The sequence below is a fragment of the Arachis hypogaea genome, chromosome 16 (assembly GCF_003086295.3).
Source record: "Arachis hypogaea cultivar Tifrunner chromosome 16, arahy.Tifrunner.gnm2.J5K5, whole genome shotgun sequence".
NCBI classification, from domain to species: Eukaryota; Viridiplantae; Streptophyta; class Magnoliopsida; order Fabales; family Fabaceae; genus Arachis; species Arachis hypogaea.
The window spans coordinates 75,388,243-75,412,581 of NC_092051.1; the positions used below are offsets into that span (position 1 = coordinate 75,388,243).

Below are 24,339 nucleotides of genomic sequence, written 5' to 3' on the forward strand. Positions count from 1 at the left end.
TGGGCTAACAAAGCATCCATAGAGTTGAGCTCCATTACTCCTCTCTTCTAAGTTCTATCTGAAGCATAGAAATACTCATTCTCAGTCACAGTCTCTATGACATCTATGGCTTCTTCAATGGTTTTCTTATTGTTGAGTGAGCCACCTGAAGAATGATCTACTGCTTGCTTTGACTCATATTAGAGACCTTCATAGAAGATGTGTAGTTGCACCCACTCATTGAACATATCTGGTGGACATTTCCTTGTCAAGTCTTTGAACCTCTCCCAGGCCTCATACAGGGTTTCACCATACTGCTGTCTGAAGGTTTGCACCTCAGCTCTTAATCTATTGACACTCTGTGGAGGGTAGAATCTTGCTAGAAACTTGTTCAAAACATCATCCCATGTGGTTAAGCTCTCCTTGGGAAATGCTTCCAACCAATTTACTACCTTATCCCTGAGTGAAAAAGTGAACAAAAGTAGCTTGTAGGTGTCAGGGTGTACACCATTGGACTTTACAGTGTCATAAATTCTCAAGAATGTAGTGAGATGTTGGTTTGGGTCCTCTTGAGCACCCCCTCCATATGAACAATTATTCTGGATAAGTGTGATGAGTTGATGTTTCAAATCAAAATTGTTAGCATGAATTGTTGGCTTCAGGATGCTACTGCCACAGTTTCCTGGATTTGGCTTGATGTAGGAGCCTAAGACTCTCCTCTCTTGCCCAACATGATTGCCAACTTCCTCTCTAATATTCACCTCTCCCTCCATAGTAGTTCTCAGATCTTTCTCCACTATTTCCTCTCCAACTATGCCTTTGCCTCTTGCTTCCCTCCTTAATCTAAGGAAGGTCCTCTCAGGTTCACTATTGAAGGAGGATGAAGTTTCTCCCCTTTTACCTATCATACATTCAACAAACAACAAGCTGAGGGCAAGTGAAGGAATCCATCTTGTTGAAATTAGTGGTTAGCTTGGTTGATGCAATTGATTAAATAGTTAATAAAGTAGTAAAAATAATGGAAGTACAAACAATGAATAATCAAAACGACAGAAGTAAAAATGAAACAAACATAGAGAAGAAGAAAATTAAAGAACTGAAAAAGAAATAACAAAGTAATTAAAATGATTAATCTAGCTCCCCAATCAATTTAGTCTTTGTCAAATTCAAACCAATCCCCGGCAACGGCGCCATAAAACTTGATAACTGGAATTCACTCCCCATATAAAATGATGAATCCGTTGTTTTGGCAAGCGCACCAAAATTATCGTCAAGTAATAACCCACAGTGAAGTGGGATCGTATCCACAGAGATTGGTAGATTTGAGCAATTTTAATTAATTGGTGAATTAGTCAAGCAGAGCAATATAGAGTGTGATTGCAGAATTGTAAACGAACAGGAAAGTAAATGATGCAAAAGTAAAGAGAAGCAGTAAAGTGCAGAAACATAAATGACTTAATTGTAAATGGGAATTGGGATTGACAGAATGTAAACAAAGCTATAAAGAATATGGAAGATAAGAATATGGGAATTCATTAAGATCAAGAGATGTTGTTCTCTTTGGATTAAATCCAGCTCATCTCATATTCAATCATGCAACTCTTTGATCTCTTGGCAATCATGATTGATTGAGCCCCAATCCCTTGGTGACTCAATCTGTCAAATCTTGATAATCAGCCAATTTCTTGGTCTAATTGCTCATGAAGAGAGATATGCTTGGTCCCTTATTATACCACACATCCTTGTAGATCTAGAATAGAGGGTGGATCATATGTCACCATATCCAATCACCAAAACCCAGATCTACTCAAATGTGAAAAGGGATTTCAAGCATGGTTTCATGTTTTCTTTTCCAAGGTTCCCATGAAAACCATTTTGCATTCAACCTCTTTTGTCAAGAGGATTGAAAACTAGCATTAAAAAAAAATCCTTCTAGCAAATTGATGAGCGGATAATTTATACGCTTTTTGGCATTGTTTTTATGTAGTTTTAGTATGTTTTAGTTACCTTTTATTATATTTTTATTAGTTTTTATCCAAAAATCACATTTTTGGACTTTACTATGAGTTTGTGTGTTTTTCTGTAATTTTAGATATTTTCTGGCTGAAATTGAGGGATCTGAGCAAAAGTCTGCTTTAGAGGTTGAGAAATGACTGCAGATGTTGTTGGATTCTGACCCTCCTGCACTCGAAGTGAATTTTTTGGAGCTACAGAAGCCCAATTGGCACGCTCTCAATTGCGTTGGAAAGTAGACATCTTGGGCATTCCAGCAATATATAATAGTTTATACATTTCCCGATATTTGATGGCCCAAACTAGCATCCAAGCTGGCGTTTAACTCTAGAAATGGCCTATGCACGTGTAAAGCTCAATACTCAGCCCAAGCACACACCAAGTGGGCCCCGGAAGTGGATTTCTGCACTATCTGCACTTAGTTACTTATTTTCTGTAATCCTTAGTAACTAGTTTTAGTATAAATAGCACTTTTTACTATTGTATTCGCAGAGAGTTTTGGAACACATCTTATGCGATTTTCACATTTGGGAGGCTGGCCATTTAGCCATGCCTAGACCTCTTTTCTCTTATGTATTTCTACGGTGGAGTTTCTACACTTCATAGATTAAGGTGCGGAGCTCTGCTGTTCTTAATGAATTAATGCAAGTACTATTGTTTCTCTTTCAATTCACACTTACTTCTTCTCCAAGATATGCTCTCGTACTTAATTCAGTTAAGTTAGAATGAAGGGGTGACCCGTGACAATCACCCACTATTTTTGTTACTCGCTTAGCCAATATCCGCGTGCCTGACAACCACAAGCGGTCTACATGATGTTCAATGTAGTCATTGGACGACAGCCGGAGTATATTCTCTTGGGTCTCTAATCCACGGACCAAGTCCGTGAGATTAGAACCTTCATGGTATAGGCTAGAACCAATTGGCAGCATTCCTGAGATCCGGAAAGTCTAAACCTTGTCTGTGGTATTCCTAGTAGGATCTGGGAAGGGATGACTGTGACGAGCTTCAAACTCGCGAATGTTGGGCGTAGTGACAGTGTGCAAAAGTATGGAGAGATCCTATTCCGACGCTAGTGAGAATCGACAGATGATTAGTGGTGCGGTAGCTGTGCCTGGTATTTTTCATCCAAGAGGATCATACAGCTTGCCATGGAAGGGAGCACGCATGATTGGATGAAGACAGTAGGAAAGCAGAGGTTCAGAAGCAACAAAGCATCTCCAAACGCTTATCTGAAATTCCTACCAATGAATTACATAAGTATCTTTATCTTATTTTATGTTTTATTTATCTTTTAATTATCAAAACCTCATAACCAATTGAATCCGCCTGAATAAGATTTACAATATGACCATTGCTTGCTTCAAGCCGACAATCTCCGTGGGATCGACCCTTACTCACGTAAGGTATTACTTGGACGACCCAGTGCACTTGCTGGTTAGTTGTGCGGAGTTGTGAAAAGTATGATTGCAATTCCGTGCACCAAGTTTTTGTCGCCATTGCTGGGGATTATTCGAGTTTGGACAACTGACGGTTCATCTTGTTGCTTAGATTGGGTAATTTTATTTTATGTTTAAGTTTTTTTTTTTTTAATTTAGAAAAAAATGTGTGTTTTCAAAAAAAATCATTCAAAAATTTTTAAGAATGAATTCTAGAGTTTCATGAGATATGTTGAAACCTGGCTGGCTATTAAGCCATGTCTAATCTTTTGGACTGAGGTTTCCACTTTCCATTGTAGAAAGGTGATGACATGTCATCATGTCATGTTTTTCTATGCCTTTTTCCTTTGGTTTCAATAGGTTTTATGCACTTTCTTGATCCATAAGCAAGCCAATTGGGTAGATTTTCATGTTTCCTTTGATTTAATCAACCATGTATGAATTCATGCTATTTCATGAGGTTTTATGCTATAATTGTCACATATTATGAAAGAATGAATATCTCATGATTTTGAGCATAGCTTTGATGTGTTTGGTTGATTAATGATAGGTGAAGAAAGCTTGAAGAAAGGTTGAAGCAAGAAGGAATGGCTAGGAGTAAAGAGAGGACAATGGAATAAGTGAAAATGAACCAGGAAGCAAAAAGCTGGACCAAAAGTTAGCCTCAAACTTTTGCACAAACTTTTGGGTGAAAAGTTAGCCCCAACGTTAGTCCCCTAACTTTGAGGCTAACGTTGGCATGAAGAAAACCTCCCTGGGCACCAAAAGTTTGCGCCAACGTTAGCCCCCTAACTTTGAGGCTAACGTTGGCATGAAGAAAACCTCCCTGGGCACCAAAAGTTTGCGCCAACGTTAGCCCCCTAACTTGGTGGCTAACGTTGGCGCCACACACCACAACAGCTTGAAGGGGTATACTTCCAACAAGAATAACTTGAGCTACAAAGCTCCAAATGAGGTGATTCAAGAAGCATTGGAAAGTAGGAATCAAGATCTTTCCAAGCATATATGGCACTGCATGGTGGACACTAAAATTGAGGGAGAAAACTGCCCCGCAATGTGCATAAATGAACATGGTGGCAACCTGCAGTGAGGCCACTTGACCTCTGCACCTTCGATGGAGTATAACTCGAGCTGTAGAGCCCCAATTGATGTGCTTCCAAAGGCATTGGAAAGTAGACATTCAGAGCTTTCCAACAATGTATAATAGTATGGGGTGGACAATACGTCTGAGCCTCCAGAACTAGCGTTTTCGCCAACGTTTGAGGCAAACGTTACCTCAAACGCTGCACAGCAAAGCCAGCGACCATGCCCTCTTCAAATGATCATAACTTGAGTTGTAGATGTCCAATTGAAGTGATTCTAAGTGGGTTAGAAAGCTGACATTCAGAGCTTTCCAACCATATATGATAGTCTATATTGGACATAAAATTAGCAACATGACAAGAGGACAAAGTTGGCGCCATGAACATGCATAAGGGAGGCCAACGTTGGAGCAAAAGTTAGACCCCTAACTTTTGCACCAACGTGGGTATCAGCAAAACAATGGGGCTGATATGAAAAGTTAGAGCAAAAGTTAGACCCCTAACTTTTGCTCAAACTTTTACTCAAGCTTTTATGTTTTTCAACCCGGTTCACAATGGATCTTTCTCCAACTCCAAGAGCAATCAACCAAGGCCTTTATCAACCCAATTCCATCAAGAGCAAGGGCCCAATTGACACCACTCAAAGGCACAAGAGATAGTTAGAATAGAAATTTCATTTTAATTGTAATTTGTTTTGAATTTCATTTTCATTTTGTAAAGCCTATATAAGGCATCATTTTCATATTTGTGAGGAGGCTGGCTCTGCTAGAGCATTAGGAGTAGAGTAGAATAGAAAGTTCCCTTTGATACACTTTTAATTTTCTGCAATTGTCATTTTCTAATATTGAATTCAGTTTATGAAATCTCAGTTTCTACAATTCTCTGCTACACTTTTCTTTCCTGCAAGTTTAATTTTCGGCAATTGGTCTGAGTTCAAATTTACTGCTTTCATTTAACTTTCCAGCACCCTGCCCCTTTACGTTTAATGTAATTTATATTTCAAAAACTTGATGAGTATTTTGGTGAAAAATAAATTTCTCCCAAAACACACAATTCTAACCGGCAAGTGCACCGGGTCGCATCAAGTAATAAAAACTCACGGGAGTGAGGTCGATCCCACAGGGATTGAAGGATTGAGCAATTTTAGCTTAGTGGTTAATATAGTCAAGCGAATCAAGATTTGGTAGAGTGTTTTGTGATGTGCAGAAATTAAATTGCATTGAAGTAAAGAGAACAGGGAATTAAAGTGCTGAATCTTAAAGAACAAGAAATTAAATAGCAGAAACTTAGAATGCAAGAAATGTAAATAGCGGAATCTTAAAGTGCAAGAAATGTAAACGGCTGGAATTGTAAAGGGAATTGGGGATTGGATTTGCAGAATTTAAACAAGGAAAAGTTGAATTGCATTAAACAGAAGAGTAAAAGGGAATTGGGATTGAATCGGATCTGAAACAGAAAAGTAAATGAACATATAAAGCAGTAAACAGAGAATTGAAAATGGGAAATCAGATCTCAGGACCCAGAGACTAGAAAACCAAGTCTAGATCTCAATGCCTTCCTAGATCCAACAAGAACAATTGCAAAGGAAATTGTAAATTGCAAAGAAAGTAGATGAGAAGCAAGTAACAGAAACGGAAATTCAATTAAGCAGTAAATAAACAGAGAGATCCAAGGATGAGATTGAAACAGAATTTCTTCAATTCTCCAACCCAAGATCCAAGACAATTGTAATTGAAATTGAAAGCAATAAAACTGAGAGGAAGAGAAGTGAATTCTCCTTCCCCAAGACAAAGAAATTAAAGATCACTCAATATCAAAAGCTCTCCGAAAACTATTATGAAAATTCCAAAAGAAAGCTATCCGAAGAACTTGAATTCTATCCTATTTATACACTTTCTTCAAATGATCTTCAAGCCTTGAGTTGGGCCTTTGCTCTTGGTGGAATTGGGTTGAAAGAGGCCTTGGTTGATTGCTCTTGAAGTTTGGAGAGGAACCAAAGTGAACCAATTGAACCGGGTTTGAGTTTTGCAAAAGTTGGACCAAAAGTTTGAGCAAAAGTTAGGGGTCTAACTTTTGCTCCAACTTTTCATATCAGCTAACACCACTTTGCTGATATGAACGTTGGTGCCAACGTTAGGGGTCTAACTTTGGCCCTAACGTTGGCCTTGCCTTGAGTACTTGTGGCGCCAACGTTAGCCACCAAGTTAGGGGGCTAACATTGGCGCAAACTTTTGCTCCTCCTTGTGATTTTCATGTGCCAACGTTAGCCTCAAAGTTAGGGGGCTAACGTTGGCGTAAACTTTTGGTGCCCAGGGAGGTTTTCTTCATGCCAACGTTAGCCTCAAAGTTAGGGGGCTAACGTTGGCGCAAACTTTTGGTGCCCAGGGGTGAATTTCATGTGCCAACGTTAGCCTCAAAGTTAGGGGGCTAACGTTGGCGCAAACTTTTGATACCCAGGGAGTGATTTTCAAGTTCCAACGTTAGCCTCCAAGTTAGGGGGCTAACGTTGGGGCTAACTTTTCAACCAAAAGTTTGTGCAAAAGTTTGATGCTAACTTTAGGTCCAGCTTTTTGCTTCCTGGTTCAATTTCACTTATTCCATTGTCCTCTCTTCACTCCTAGCCATTCCTTCTTGCTTCAACCTTTCTCCAAGCTTTCTTCACCTATCATTAATCAACTAAACACATCAAAGCTATGCTCATAATCATGAGATATTCATTCTATCATAATATGCAACAATTATAGCATAAAACCTCATGAAATGGCATGAATTCATACATGGTTGATTCAATCAAGGGAAACATGAAAATCTAGCTAATTGGCTTGCTTGTAGCTCAAGAAAGTGCATAATTCTAATGAAAACAAGAGAAAAAGACTAGTTAAAATAGGCTAGGATGACTTGTCATCACAACACCAAACTTAAAGCTTGCTTGTCCCCAAGCAAGAAAAGATTTATTGAGAAGAAAGAATGAGATGGAAGAGGATGTTCATGCTAGCAGAGTATTATTGATAGTTGATGGGATTCTGTGTGGATGTGCAAATACTCACTTCTTATTGACTCCTAGGCCTAGAAAGTCTCCTTCAAGCTTCAAGTGACATACTGCTATGACCTCTCATTATTCCTTTATCCTTGGCTATTACTTTGTTCATAAGCTTTATTTGAGTGTCATGTGTAGCAAGTTCATTTTCTTTTCTTTATACTTGACACATTATTCACCATAGACACTTGGCTCACATTCCTTCTTAAAACATTGATGCCCAGCACCTCTTTGGGTTACTAAATGCCTTGTAGTTAGGTTGCTCTTGATAGTGGACTTTCAGCTGATGATCCCGGATTAGTTAACCCAAGTCACCGACTGTTGAGGCACTCCTAAGAGCTTACTAATCCAAGCAGATCCTAGTACAAAGACATCACAGGCATATATTTTAAATTTCAAGCTATTGGTGTCCAGCTTTGTTTCTTTTTGTTTCCTTTTGTTCTGCCACTTTTTGGCTATCTTTTTTTTCTTTCCTTCTTTTTGTTTTTCTTTCTAACCAAGGAATTTTTTATTTAATTGAGATTCATAGACAGTAGGCTACTCTTTACTTAGAAGGAGATATCCTGGCTCTTTATTCACTAAAAGTGAGCTATTATACAATCACACACATACCACCACTTACTTTTATTCTACTTCTATCTAACAGAGACCATCTTACTTCATATTCAAGCATTTCTTTTATTGAATTTAAAGATGCAGGGGACAACACATGCTTCTTGTCAAGTGAAAATAAACACACAAGCACACACATAAACTAGCCTACTTATTTTAAAAGAAACAAACATAATGCAAAGACTTTTAATTAAAAAGAACTACTTAAAAATGCAAAGACAACTTAGAACAGATAGAATGCATGCTTTTTTCTTTGTAGTGATGAACAAGGAGCAAGTCTACCTTTCATTTGTCATGCCTTTTCTTTCTCCTTTCATACACTTGGCTGCTAGTGTTCCCACCATCCTTGTTTGGTGCCTGTTGACCTTGCCAAAAGCCAGCTTTATTCATAGCCTCCTCCACTCTATCTTCAAGTCTCATAGCTCTGCTTACTTCTACCTCACTTCTCTTTTTGAAGAATTCATCAAAAGTTGGGAAAGCCGGATCCATGTTGTGCAAATGTTCTCCAATATAGTTCAGTTTGATTTGGCTATTGATGTTGTAATCGGCTTGCACTTCATACCTTGCATCTTGGAGTGTTGTGAACTCTTTGAGAGCCCTCAAATTTTCAGCTTGCATTTGTTCCAACTTCCCAAAAGATTCATGAGATTGAAAGGCATGTTCCTCTTGCATCACAAGGAATCTTGACTCGAATTCACTTTGTTTGTTCATTATTCTTAGCTCCCTTTCTTCTTGTGCTTGTTGGTTTTTCATGTACAGAGAATGGTATTCCTCTTGCCTTTCTTGGATTCTCGTGTACTGTTGAGACAATCTTCCTATTGCTTCTTGCATTTGAGTCATATCCATATTGCCATGTGGGAAAAAGTGTGGCTGTTCCTCCTCCTCTTGTGGTTCTTCTTCTATGTGTGGCTCATCTTCTTCCATTGGTTCTTCTCTTTCCCTTTCTCCATGTGGTCTTCGGCCTTGATGTGCTTCAAGGGGCATCATCATTCGTTCAATGGTTATGGGCATGCCTTGGCTTAACCACATTAGATTTTCCTCTTCCATTGGAACCTTAGCCTTTGCACACAACCTCCAAATGGTACTCGGATAGTACAACCAAGATCTGGCCGAATTCTTTTCAGCCAGCTTTTGAATGACTTTGCAAGGATTTCATGAACTCTTATCTCTCCTCCCACAATGATGCAATGCAGCATCACGGCTCTCTCCCTGTTAACTTCTGAGGTGTTCACTGTGCCCAGAATTGATCTTTTCATCAACTCATACCATCCTTTTGCTTCCGGAGTGAGGTTACATCTCTTCAGGAACTTGTATTTGTTCTTGTTATCTCCTTCCCACTCTGAGTTCTCAAAACAAATGTCTCTCGCAATCTCCTCATAATCCTGATCCTCATTCAATCTTTGTTGGTATCCCGGTTCATCAAAGCGGACTGACTTTAGTTTCAAGACTTTCTTGATTGCATCCGGGATAAAGTCTACTTCCACCCCCCGCACATAGCTCTTGTACGTTGGGAGCTCACGCATGTCAAGCCTTGGGACATTTGCATAGAACTCTCTTATGATATTGGCATTGATTCGGGTGGCTGGTGATGCAAGTTCCTCCCACCTCCTCTTCCGAATTTTGTCCTTCATTTCTTGACATCCATCATCCGGCAACAAGAATGGAATTTCAGGATAGATTCTTTTCTCGTTCATCCATTGAATTTACATTTGATGAAACCAAGACTTGAATCTCCGTTGGTCATATTCATATGTGTCTTCCTCCACTATGGGATCTTTTCCTTTTCTTCGTTTGGTTCTTGAGGAGGAGGCCATGGTCACTTGGTTGGTTGAGAAGGAGTGTGAAGAATGTTGGAGAGTTTGATGTGTGTTTGGGGCAAAAATAAATTGAGACCGGACTTGCTATGAAAAGAAATGATGAAGAGAAGTTTAAGTGGTTGGAGTGATTCGGTCATGTGCATGGCTTGAAGGTGGTATGCTTTTAAATGAGCAATGAAGGGTTGGGATGCAATTAGACTTATGGAGATCAAAGGTATGCATGTAAGGATGAATGAAGACAAAGTTTGCTCCTTCCCTTGCCTTTGCCGTGATCATTCTCAAGGAGTGGCAGATTTCTTTTTCGAGGCATGTGATGGGATTTTGTCTTCATGCTATGCTTTCCTTTGTCTTGTCTTTTTCTTTGAAGATTCTTTGACCTCCTAGTCACCACAACAAGACAACATACATTAGTCTTATCCAACCGTAGCAAGAGTGTTCTTTTTATTAATACTATGTGAACCATAAATTCTTATATCATTTGAACCGTGACACTCTCTCTTGAAGACACCAAACTTAATGTTTGGTCATATATAAAGAAAATGAGTATCTTCCTCCAATTAGTGAGATTCAAAAATTAAATGTTCATAAGAATTGTTTTCATCATACTTTCTTTTTCTCTTTTTTTTTTTCATGAAGGATCAATTGTATCCCTAAATCGGTGCATCAAGGTTTGGTGAACACCAAACTTGTTTCTTGTCAAAGGGTACATCACAATTAATGCCTTCATTACCGGAAAAGAATTTTTTTTCATTTATAAGATTTTGAAAAACAACAATTGTATGATTATTGATGCATGAGTTTCTACTTTTCATGAAGCTATGTGGACACCAAACTTAGTGTTCGGCCATATGCTTTGTCAAGATACTCCAAACATGCAAAATGGAATTATTTGTAACATTGGTTTAGTGTGCTTGAAGGCACACCAAACTTAGCATATGTTTCAAAATAGTGCATGCAGTCAATGGACATGTTCATGAAAAGAGAAAAGAATTCATGCTCAATTGATCATAACTTATTGAATTTAAAATGACATGAATCTTAAAGCATCCCATGGAGCACTCTTTTATTGTCATTAGCTTGACATTGAGGCTTTCTTTTATGGTGGTTGGTGCTTGTAGGGCCTCAATTTGTCTCCTCTGACTGTGATCCTCTTCTTTGTTCTCTGGTGTTCTATTTCAGCATGCTCTAATGATAGTATGTTGCTGACAGTGTAGTAATCCTCGGTTTGATGATTTGCCCCTAGCTGTTGATATATCAATTGCACTTTGTCACCTTTGGAAAGCCCCTCTGTTGGAATCTTTCTGTTCTTCCAACCCCTTTTTGCTTTGTTTCTGCGTTTCATCTTTCCTTTTGTTGTTCTTTCTTTTCTGGCCATAGGTTTTCCTTGGGGACCTCTCTTCTCAGTGGCCAATACTCTAATATCCTCTTGGGCTTTTTCATCAGTCTTCACAATCCTTAGCATTGGGATGTTGCTGTGACTTTCCTGGTCATTTTTCATATAGTGTTTCTTCTCCTTGCTAAGTTGTGCCTCTGGTAATACCTTCAGAGTGACACTCTGATCATGCATCCTGAGAGTTAATTCCCCTTCCTCTACGTCTATGATAGCTCTAGCAGTGGCCAAGAATGGCCTTCCCAGTATAACAGAGTCACCATCATCATCGTTTGATTCTAGAACCACAAAATCAGCAGGGTATATAAAACTGTCCACCTTGACCAAAAGATTTTCAATTACACCCCTGGGGTATACCATTGACTTGTCTACCAGCTCCAGAGACATTTGTACTGGTTTGACCTCCTCTATATGCAGCTTTTTCACCAAGGAAGATGGTATTAAGTTAATACTTGCTCCGAGATCGCACATTGCTTTAGTGATGGTCAATTCCCCAATGGTGCAAGGCAACAGGAAGCTCCCAGGGTCCTCAAGCTTGGGAGGAAGCCCCTTTTGAATCAAGGCCCTGCATTCCTCAGTAATCATTATGGTTTCTTTCTCATCCCAGCTTCTTTTCTTGTTGACAAGCTCCTTGAAGAATTTGGCATACAGAGGCATTTGCTCAAGTGCTTCAGCCAAGGGGATATTGATTTCCAGCTTCTTAAAAATCTCAAGGAATTTGTGAAAATGCTGGTCTTTAACCTCTTTGTTAAACCTCTGGGGATATGGCAGTGGAGGTGTGATGCTCTTTCCTATTTGCTGCTGTCCCTGAGCTACTTCCTTTGAGCTATGTGGCTGGTTGTCCTTCTCTTTAAGTTTCTCAGTGCTTTTGTTTGGCATCACAACTTGCTCCTTAGCCTCATCTGCCTTTGTTTGATTCTCATCCTCCGTTGGTTCTTTGATGTTCTCTGCTTGCTTCCTTGTAGTGTCATTGTTGCTTATCAATGTTCTCCCACTCCTTAATTGTATTGCCTTGCATTCTTCCTTGGGATTTGGAATTGTGTCACTGGGCAATGAGTTTGAAGGTCTCTCAACAGATACTTGCTTGGAGAGTTGCCCCATCTGTCTCTCTAGGCTCTTCAGGGAGGCTTCCTGATTCTTGGTTACCATTTCCTGGTGTTTCAACATTTTGTCTATCATGGCCTCCAAGTGAGTGATTCTTTGGGCTTCAGGTGATACTTGAGGTGGGTTATGAGATGTGGGTGGTGGATGGTAGGCATTTTGGTTGGTGGGTTGGTTATTAGATTGGTATTGGTTGATGTTGGGGTAGTTGTTTTGAGGTTTTCTGTAGGGGTTTTGGTTAGTCTGCTGCTGGTTGTGGTTTTGGTTGCTTCTTGGGTTGTGCTGGTTTGAGTTCCTCTGCCATGGTTGTTGGTTTTGGGTATGGTTATCTCCCCATCTGAGGTTTGGGTGGTTCTTCCAGGATGGATTGTATGTATCACCATACACTTCATTTGGTCCTTGGTTGTGCATATACTGTACTTGCTCTTGTTGTTGTTCTTCTTGAGTTTCTTCACTCTGTCCCCATGTGGTTGATGGTTGGCTAGTGTTAACTGCTGCAACTTGGAGACTATCAATCCTTTTGGCCATTTGCTCAAATTGTTGTTGAATTTGCTGCTGCATCATCTTGTTTTGAGCTAGGATTGAATCCACTCCTTCTAGCTCCATTACTCCTCTCCTTTGCGATGGTTGGCGGCCTCTTTGATGAGCAAAGAAATATTGGTTGTTGGACACCATATCAATGAGTTCTTGAGCCTCTTCTGCAGTTTTCATGAGTTGCAAGGAACCTCCAGCTGAATGATCCAAAGCTTCCTGGGATTTCAGTGTTAAGCCTTCATAGAAGTTTTGAAGCTTCTCCCACTCATTAAACATGGCAGGGGGACATTTCCTTATCAGATCCTTGTACCTCTCCCATGCCTCATAGATGGGTTCGGCCTCCATTTGTGTAAATGTTTGAACCTCAGCCTTTAACCTTATAATCCTCTGAGGTGGATAAAATTTTGGAAGGAACTTAGTTACCAAATCATCCCAGTTGTTAATGCTGTCCCTTGGAAACGATTCCAACCATTGAGTGGCCTTGTCCCTGAGAGAAAATGGGAATAACATCAGTTTGTAACTGTCAGGGGGCACTCCATTAGTTTTGACAGTGTTGCATATCCTTAAGAAAGTGGATAAATGTTGGTGTGGGTCCTCAAGTGGTCCTCCACCAAAAGAGCAATTGTTCTGAACCAAAGTGATGAGTTGTGGCTTCAGTTCAAAATTGTTAGCATTAACATTTGGAGCCAAGATGCTGCTCCCACAATGTCTGGGATTTGCAAAGGTATAGGAAGCCAAAACTCTCCTCTGGGGTGGGTTGCCATTGTTGTTGTCTTCTCCACCTGGTGGATTGGTTAAATGTTCCTCCATCTCTTGGAATTGTTCGTCTGATTCCTCTTCTCCAATAATATTTTTCCCTCTTTCAGCTCTTCTTAATCTCCTGAGAGTTCTTTCGTCTTGTTCATGAAAATTGGGTATGGTTCTTCTTGTACCTGACATACAAGCAGAGCATGAGAAATGCACAAAACCAGTGACACTTCAATTTACTGCTAGATTGAAGTGTTAGTTAGTTTAAGCAAAAAATCAAACAGTTAGTGGGTTAATCAAAATTAAAGAAAAAGTGCTTGATCTAGATCACCACCTCACTTAATCATTGTCAATCTAATCAATCCCCGACAACGGCACCAAAAACTTGATGAGTATTTTGGTGAAAAATAAATTTCTCCCAAAACACACAATTCTAACCGGCAAGTGCACCGGGTCACATCAAGTAATAAAAACTCACGGGAGTGAGGTCGATCGCACAGGGATTGAAGGATTGAGCAATTTTAGCTTAGTGGTTAATTTAGTCAAGCGAATCAAGATTTGGTTGAGTGTTTTGTGATGTGCAGAAATTAAATTGCATGGAAGTAAAGAGAACAGGGAATTAAAGTGCTGAATCTTAAAGAACAAGAAATTAAATAGCAGAAACTTAGAATGCAAGAAATGTAAATAGCGGAATCTTAAAGTGCAAGAAATGTAAACGGCTGGAATTGTAAAGGGAATTGGGGATTGGATTTGCAGAATTTAAACAAGGAAAAGTTGAATTGCATTAAACAGAAGAGTAAAAGGGAATTGAGATTGAATCGGATCTGAAACAGAAAAGTAAATGAACATATAAAGCAGTAAACAGAGAATTGAAAATGGGAAATCAGATCTCAGGACCCAGAGACTAGAAAACCAAGTCTAGATCTCAATGCCTTCCTAGATCCAACAAGAACAATTGCAAAGGAAATTATAAATTGCAATGAAAGTAGATGAGAAGCAAGTAACAGAAACGGAAATTCAATTAAGCAGTAAATAAACAGAGAGATCCAAGGATGAGATTGAAACAGAATTTCTTCAATTCTCCAACCCAAGATCCAAGACAATTGTAATTGAAATTGAAAGCAATAAAACTGAGAGGAAGAGAAGTGAATTCTCCTTCCCCAAGACAAAGAAATTAAAGATCACTCAATATCAAAAGCTCTCCGAAAACTATTATGAAAATTCCAAAAGAAAGCTATCCGAAGAACTTGAATTCTATCCTATTTATACACTTTCTTCAAATGATCTTCAAGCCTTGAGTTGGGCCTTTGCTCTTGGTGGAATTGGGTTGAAAGAGGCCTTGGTTGATTGCTCTTGAAGTTTGGAGAGGAACCAAAGTGAACCAATTGAACCGGGTTTGAGTTTTGCAAAAGTTGGACCAAAAGTTTGAGCAAAAGTTAGGGGTCTAACTTTTGCTCCAACTTTTCATATCAGCTAACACCACTTTGCTGATATGAACGTTGTTGCCAACGTTAGGGGTCTAACTTTGGCCCTAACGTTGGCCTTGCCTTGAGTACTTGTGGCGCCAACGTTAGCCACCAAGTTAGGGGGCTAACGTTGGCGCAAACTTTTGCTCCTCCTTGTGATTTTCATGTGCCAACGTTAGCCTCAAAGTTAGGGGGCTAACGTTGGCGCAAACTTTTGGTGCCCAGGGAGGTTTTCTTCATGCCAACGTTAGCCTCAAAGTTAGGGGGCTAACGTTGGCGCAAACTTTTGGTGCCCAGGGGTGAATTTCATGTGCCAACGTTAGCCTCAAAGTTAGGGGGCTAACGTTGGCGCAAACTTTTGATACCCAGGGAGTGATTTTCAAGTTCCAACGTTAGCCTCCAAGTTAGGGGGCTAACGTTGGGGCTAACTTTTCAACCAAAAGTTTGTGCAAAAGTTTGATGCTAACTTTAGGTCCAGCTTTTTGCTTCCTGGTTCAATTTCACTTATTCCATTGTCCTCTCTTCACTCCTAGCCATTCCTTCTTGCTTCAACCTTTCTCCAAGCTTTCTTCACCTATCATTAATCAACCAAACACATCAAAGCTATGCTCATAATCATGAGATATTCATTCTATCATAATATGCAACAATTATAGCATAAAACCTCATGAAATGGCATGAATTCATACATGGTTGATTCAATAAAGGGAAACATGAAAATCTAGCTAATTGGCTTGCTTGTAGCTCAAGAAAGTGCATAATTCTAATGAAAACAAGAGAAAAAGACTAGTTAAAATAGGCTAGGATGACTTGTCATCAAAAGGACATGTCTATATTTGTTACGCTAAAGCTTGGCTGGCCATTTGGCCATGTCTAATTCTTTTGGACCGTAGCTTTAGAATAACAGTGCATGAATCCTGGAATTCTTATTAAAAATTTTGAATTTTTTTATTTTCTTTTTCCAAAATAATTTTGAAAAAAATACAAAAAACTTTAATAAAACCATAAAAACCAAAAAAAAAATTCTATGTTTCTTGTTTGAGTCTTGTGTCAAATTTTAAGTTTGGTGTCAATTGCATTTTTTTTAATTTTCTTAGATTTTCGAAAATTCATGCATTATGTTCCTCATGATCTTCAAGTTGTTCTTGATGATTTTCCTTGTTTGTTCTTTAATTTTTCTTGTTTTGTGTCTTTTATTGTTTTTCTTGTGCATTTTCAAATTGTTAGTGTCCCTAGTACAAAAGTTCTTAAGTTTGGTGTCTTACATGTCTTTATTTTCTTAAAAATTCTCAAAAATATGTTCTTGATGTTCATCATAATCTTTAAAGTGTTCTTGGTGTTCATCCTGATATTCAAAGTGTTTTTGCATATTTTTCTTGTTTTGATCTTAAATTCTTATGTCTTGTGTCAGTTTGTTGTTTTTCTCTTTCTTCATTAATTAAAAAAATAAAAAATAATATCTTTTCCTGGTTTTACTCATAAATTTCGAAATTTTGGGTTGACTTAGTCAAAAAATTTTAAAAATTTAGTTGTTTCTTGTCAGTCAAGTCAAAATTTCAATTTAAAAATTTTATCTTTTCAAATCTTTTTCAAAAATCAAATCTTTTTCATTTTTCTTCTTAATATTTTCAAATTTCTTAAATAAATTTTCAAAATCTTTTCCTTAATTTTATTTCATATTTTCCTAAACTTTACTAACAATTAATGTTTTGAATCAAAAAATTTCAAGTTTGTTACTTTCTTCTTAAGAAAGGTACAATCTTTAAATTCTAGAATCATATCTTTTAGTTTCTTGTTAGTCAAGTCATCAACTTTAATTTTAAAATCAAATCTTTTTAATTTTTTTCAAATCTTTTTCAAAATAAATTTCAATCATATCTTTTTTCAAAATTTAATTTCAAAATATTTTTTTAACTTCTTATCTTTTCAAAATTTTTTTTCAAATATTTTTCAATTAACCACTTGATTTGTTTGTTTTAATTTTAAAAAGTTTACTATTTCTTATCTTTTTCAAAACCACCTAACTACTTTTTCACTTCTCATTTTTGAAAACTAAATAACAAATTTTTCAAAAATCTTCTTAATTAATTAATTTATTTAATTTTCGATTTTCATTTAATTCTTTTCTTAAATTTTGAATTCTAACTTGATTAATTAAATAAAAATAAAAATATTTTTCTTCTCCCTCTTCTTAAAATTCAAATACTCTCTGTCTCATCTCTTTCTATTTATTTATTTATTCACTAACACTTCTCTTATACTCATAATTTGAACCCTCTCTCTCTGTGTGTTCGAATTCCTCTTATCCTTTCTATTCTCATTCTTCTATTCTTCTACTCTTTTACTCACATAAAAGAATCTCTATACCGTGACATAGAGGATTCCTCTTATTTTCTATTCTCTTCTTTTTCATATGAGTAGAAACAGGGATAAAGATATTCTTGTTGAAGCTGATCCTGAACCTGAAAGGACTCTAAAGAGGAAGCTAAGAGAAGCTAAAGCACAACACTCTGGAGAGGACCTTACAGAAAATTTCGAAAAAGAAGCAGACATGGTAGCCAAACCCAACAACAATGGTGGAGATGCAAGGAAGATGCTTGGTGACTTTATTACACCAACTTCCGACTTCTATGGAAGAAGCATCTTAATTCCTGCTATTGGAACAAACAACTTTGAGCTTAAACCTCAATTAGTTTCTCTAATGTAGCAGAAATTGCAAGTTTCATGGACTTCCATTGGAAGATCCTCATCAGTTCTTAGCTGAATTCTTACAAATCTGTGATATTGTTAAGACCAATGGCGTTAATCCTGAGGTCTACAGACTTATGCTTTTCCCTTTTGCTGTAAGAGACAGAGCTAGGATATGGTTGGACTCACAACCTAAAGAAAGCCTGAACTTTTGGGAAAAGTTGGCCAATGCTTTCTTTGCCAAATTCTTTCCACCTCAAAAGATGAGTAAGCATAGAGTGGAAGTCCAAACCTTTAGACAGAAGGAAGGTGAATCCCTCTATGAAGCTTAGGAAAGATACAAGCAATTGATCAGAAGGTGTCCTTCTGACATGCTTTCAGAATGGAGCATCTTATGTATATTTTATGATAGTCTGTCTGAATTGTCCAAGATGTCATTGGACCACTCTACTGGTGGATCTCTTCATCTGATGAAAACCCCTGCGAAAGCCCAGGAACTCATTGAGATGGTTGCAAATAACCAATTCATGTACACTTCTGAAAGAAATCCTGTGAATAATGGGATAACTCAGAAGAAAGGAGTTCTTAAGATTGATACTCTGAATGCCATATTGGCTCAGAATAAAATATTGACTCAGCAAGTCAATATGATTTCTCAGAATCTGACTGGAATACAAGCTGCATCCGGCAGTACTAAAGAAGCCTCCTCTGAAGGAGAAGCTTATGACCCTGAGAATTCTGCAATGGAAAAGGTGAATTACATGGGAGAATCCTATGGAAACACTTACAATCCTTCATGGAGGAATCATCCTAATTTCTCATGGAAGGATCAACAGAAGCCTCAACAAGGCTTTAATAATAATAATGGTGGGAGAAATAAGTTCAGCAATAGCAAGCCTTTTCCATCATCTTCTCAGCAATAGACAGAGAATTCTAAGTAGAGCCTCTCTGACTTAGCAACCATAGTCTCTGATCTATCTAAGACCACTCTCAGTTTCATGACTGAAACAAGGTCCTCCATTAGAAATTTGGAGGCACAAGTGGGTCAGCTGAGTAAAAGAGTTACTGAAATCCCTCCTAGTATTCTCCCAAGCAATACGGAAGAGAATCCCAAAAGAGAGTGCAAGGCCATAGCTATATCCAAAGTGGCCGAACCTAGAGAGAGTAAAAAGGCAGTGATTTCCAGTGAGGAAGACCTTGCTGGACGTCCACTGACCAATAAGGAGTTCCCTATTGAGCAACCAAAGGAATCTGAGGCTCATACAGAGACAATAGAGATTCCACTGAACTTACTATCGCCATTCATGAGCTCTGATGATTATTCTTCCTCTGAAGAGGATGAAGATATTGCTGAAGAGCAAGTTGCTCGGTATCTAGGAGCAATCATGAAGCTAAATGCCAAGTTATTTGGTAATGAGACTTGGGAGGGTGAACCTCCATTGCTCATCAATGAACTGAATGCCCTGGTTCAGCAGGAATTACCTCAGAAGAAACTGGATCCCAAAAAATTCGTAATACCTTGTACCCTAGGCACCATGACCTTTGAGAAGGCTCTGTGTGACCTGGGGTCAGGAATAAACCTTATGCCACTCTCTGTAATAGAGAAACTAGGGATCTTTGAGGTACAAGCTGCAAGAATCTCACTAGAGATGGCATACAAATCAATTAAATAGGCTTATGAACTTGTAGAGGATGTCTTAATAAAGGTTGAAGGCGTGTACATCCCTGTTGATTTCATAATCCTAGACACTGGGAAGGATGAAGATGAATCCATTATCCTTGAAAGACCCTTCCTAGCAACAGCAAGGGCTGTGATTGATGTGAATAGAGAAGAGTTAGTCCTTCAATTAAATGAGGACTACCTTGTGTTTAAGGCTCAAGGATCTTCTTCTGTAACCATGGAGAGGAAGCATGAAAAGCTTTTCTCAATACAGAGTCAAACAGAGCCCCCATACTCAACTTCTAAGTTTGGTGTTGGGAGGCCACCATTAAGCTCTGAGTCTCTGTGAAGCTCTCTAAGAGCTCACTGTCAAGCTATTGACATTAAAGAAGCACTTATTGGGAGGCAACCTAATGTTATTTAGTTATATTTATTTTTATAGACATTTATTTTCTATTGTCATGTTATGTTTTCTTTAGGTAGATGATCATGTGGAGTCACAAAAATAGCTGCAGAATTAAAGTGGAATAAAAAACAGCATCAAAAATAGCACACCCTGGAAGACAGGCTTACTGCCGTTTAAACGCCGGTAAGGATAGCAGAATAGGCATTTAACGCCCAGTCTGGCAGCATTCTGGGCATTAAATGCCAGAATTGGAAGACAGACTAGCGTTTAACACCAGAAAAGGGTGTCTGGCTGTCTGGCTGGCGTTAAACCCCAGAATTGGCAGACAGACTGGCGTTTAACGCCCGAAAAGGGTGTTTGGTTGGTGTTAAACGCCAGAAAAGGTAGCAGAGATGGCGTTAAACACCAGAAATGGCACACAGAGGGCGTTTAAATGCCAGAAAGGTGCAGGGACCAGAATTCCTTGACACCACAAGATCTGTGGACCCCACAGGATCCCCACCTACCCCAGCTTTCTTTCTCTCCTCTTCACACGTTTCCATAACACTCTTCCCCAAACACCATTCACCTATCAAATCCTACCCTCTTCCCCATAATCTCTTTACCACTCACATCCATCCACTATTCCCCAAAAACCCATCATAAAACTCCACCTACCCCACCATTCAAATTCAAAACATTTCCCTCCCAAACCCAACCCCTTCATACACGACTTCCCTCTCTCTCTTACCCTATAAATAAGCCTCCTTACCACCTTCAATTTCACACATCATAAATACTTAAACCCCACTTGGCCGAATCTAAAACACCCCTCTATCTCTTTTATTTCTTCTCCTTCTCCTCCGTTCTTTCTTCTTTTGCTCGAGGATGAGCAAACCTTTTAAGTTTGGTGTGGGAAAAAAAGCTCCTCTTTTTGTTTTTCCATAACCATTAATGGAACTTAAGGCTGGAGAAACCTTTAAAAAGAGGAAAGGAAAGGCAATTGCTTCCACCTCCGAGTCATGGGAGATGGAGAGATTCATCTCAAAAGTCCATCAAGACCACTTCTATGAAGTTATGGCCAAGAAAAAGGTGATCCCAGAGGTCTCCTTCATGCTCAAAAAGAGTGAATACCCGGAGATCCGATGAGAGGTTCGGAGAAGAGGTTGGGAAGCTCTCACCAACCCCATCCAAAAAGTCAGAATCTTAATGGTTCAAGAGTTCTATGCTAATGCATGGATCACTAAGAACCATGATCAAAGTGTGAACCCGAACCCAAAGAATTGGCTCACAATGGTTCGGGGAAAATACTTGGATTTCAGTCCGAAAACTATAAGGTTGGTACTTAACTTGCCAATAATGAGAGGAGATCCTCATCCTTTCACTAGAAGAGTCAACTTTGATCAAAGGTTGGACCAAGTCCTCACAGGCATTTGTGTGGAAGGAGCACAATGGAAGAGAGACTCAAAAGGCAAGCCAGTTCAATTGAGAAGGCCTGACCTCAAACCCGTGGCTAGGGGATGGTTGGAGTTCATCCAACGCTCTATCATTCCTACTAGCAACCGATCCGAAGTAACTGTGGATCGGGCTATCATGATCCATAGTATCATGATTGGAGAGGAAGTGAAAGTTCATGAGATCATACCTCTAGAACTATACAAGGTGGCTGACAAGCCCTCCACTTTGGCAAGGTTAGTCTTTCCTCATCTCATCTGTCACTTATGCAATTCAGCAGGAATTGTCATAGAGGAAGACATCCTCAATGATGAGGACAAACCCATTACTAAAAAGAGGATGGAGCAAACAAGAGAGCCTACTCATGATAATTAGTGTTTTTTAGTTTCTATGCTTTATGTTTTGTCAATGTTTGTGTCTTTATTACATGATCATTAGTGTCTAGTGTCTATATCTTAGAGCTATGAATGTTCCATGAATCTTTCACCTTTCTTAAATGAAAAATGTTTTGTGAAAAAGAAGAAGAAGTACATGAATTTCGAATTCTATCTCGAAAATAGTTTAATTATTTTGATGTGGTCGCAATACTTTTTGTTTTCTGAATGAATGCTTGAACAGTGCATATTTTTTACAGTAAAGTTTATGAATGTTAAAATTGTTGGCTCTTGAAAGAATAATAAAAAAAGAGAAATGTTATTGATAATTTGAAAAATTATAAAATTGATTCTTGAAGCAAGAAAAAGCAGTGAAAAACACAAAGCTTGCGAAAAAAAGGGCGAAAAATAAAGAAAAAAAGAAAGAAAAAGAAAAAGCAAGCAGAAAAATCCAATAACCATTTTAAACTAAAAGGCAAGGGTAAAAAGGATCAAAGGCTTTGAGCATTAATGGATAGAAGGGCCCAAAGGAATAAAATCCTAGCCTAAGCGGCTAAATCAAGCTGTCCCTAACCATGTGCTTGTGGCGTGAAGGTGTCAAGTGAAAAGCTTGAGATTGAGCAGTTAAAGTCGTGGTCCAAAGCAAAAAGAGTGTGCTTAAGACCTCTGGGCACCTCTAACTGGGGACTCTAGCAAAGCTGAGTCACAATCTGAAAAGGTTCACCCAGTTATGTGTCTGTGGCATTTATGTATCCGGTGGTAATACTGGAAAATAAAATGCTTAGGGTCACGGCCAAGACTCATAAAGTAGCTGTATTCAAGAATCAACATACTAACCTAGGAGAATCAATAACACTACCTGAATTCTGAGTTCCTATGGATGCCAATCATTCTGAACTTCAAAGGATAAAGTGAGATGCCAAAACTATTCAGAAGCAAAAAGCTTCTAGTTCCGCTCATCTAATTAAAACTGATCTTCATTGATATTTTGAAATTTATTTTATATTCTCTTCTTTTTATCCTATTTTGTTTTTGGTTGCTTAGGGACAAGCAACAATTTAAGTTTGGTGTTGTGATGAGCGGATAATTTATACGCTTTTTGATATTGTTTTTAGGTAGTTTTTAGTATGTTTTAGTTACTTTTTATTATATTTTTATTAGTTTTTATCCAAAAATCACATTTGTGTAATTTCAGGTATTTTCTGGCTGAAATTGAGGGATCTGAGCAAAAGTCTGATTCAGAGGCTGAGAAAGGACTGCAGATGCTGTTGGATTCTGACCCTCCTGCACTTGAAGTGGATTTTCTGGAGCTACGAAGGCCTAATTGGCTCGCTCTCAACTGCGTTGGAAAGTAGACATCCTGGGCTTTCCTGTAATATATAATAGTCCATGCTTTATTCGAGATTTGATGGCCTAAACTAGCATACAAGCTGGCATTTAACTCTAGAAATGGCCTTTGCACGTGTAAAGCTCAATGCTCAGCCTAAGCACACACCAAGGGGGCCCCGGAAGTGGATTTCTGTACTATTTGCACTTAGTTACTTATTTTCTGTAATCCTTAGTAACTAGTTTTAGTATAAATAGCAATTTTTACTATTGTATTCGCAGAGAGTTTTGGAACACATCTTATGCGATTTTCACATTTGGGAGGCTGGCCATTCGGCCATGCTTATACCTCTTTTCTCTTATGTATTTTCTACGGTGGAGTTTCTACACCTCATAGATTAAGGTGCAGAATTCTGATCTTCTTCATGAATTAATGCAAGTACTATTGTTTATCTTTCAATTCATGCTTACTTCTTTTCTAAGATATGCTCTCGTACTTAATTCAGTTAAGTTAGAATGAAGGGGTGACCCATGACAATCACCCACTATCTTCGTTACTCGCTTAGCCAAGATCCGTGTGCCTGACAACCACAAGCGGTCTAAATGATGTTCAACGTAGTCATTGGACGAAAGCCGGAGTATATTCTCTTGGGTCTCTAATCCACGGACCGAGTCCGTGAGATTAGAACCTTCGTGGTATAGGCTAGAACCAATTGGCAGCATTCCTGAGATCCAGAAAGTCTAAACCTTGTCTGTGGTATTCCGAGTAAGATCTGGGAAGGGATGACTGTGACGAGCTTCAAACTTGCGAATGTTGGGCACAATGACAGTGTGTAAAAGGATAGAGAGATCCTATTCCGACGCTAGTGAGAACCGACAGATGATTAGCCGTGCGGTAGCTGTACCTGGTATTTTTCATCCGTGACGAGAAATCCGACAGTTGATTAGCTGTGCAGAAACCGTACCTGGTATTTTTCATCCGAGAGGATCATACAACTTGCCATGGAAGGGAGCACACATGATTGGATGAAGACAGTAGGAAAGCAGAGGTTCAAAAGCAATAAAGCATCTCCAAACGCTTATCTGAAATTCCCACCAATGAATTACATAAGTATCTTTATCCTATTTTATGTTTTATTTATCTTTTAATCATCCAAACCTCATAACCAATTGAATTCGCCTGACTAAGATTTACAGGATGACCATAGCTTGCTTCAAGCCGACAATCTCCGTG

General features: G+C 38.6%; 1 non-coding gene across 1 annotated transcript; it reads left to right on the plus strand.

Annotated features, from left to right (window-relative positions):
* The first annotated feature begins 222 nt into the window (after window positions 1–222).
* On the plus strand, window positions 223–329 carry LOC112760768 (small nucleolar RNA R71). Its single transcript, XR_003181192.1, has one exon. It is a non-coding gene; the product is annotated as a small nucleolar RNA R71 (small nucleolar RNA).
* The last annotated feature ends 24,010 nt before the right edge of the window (window positions 330–24,339 follow it).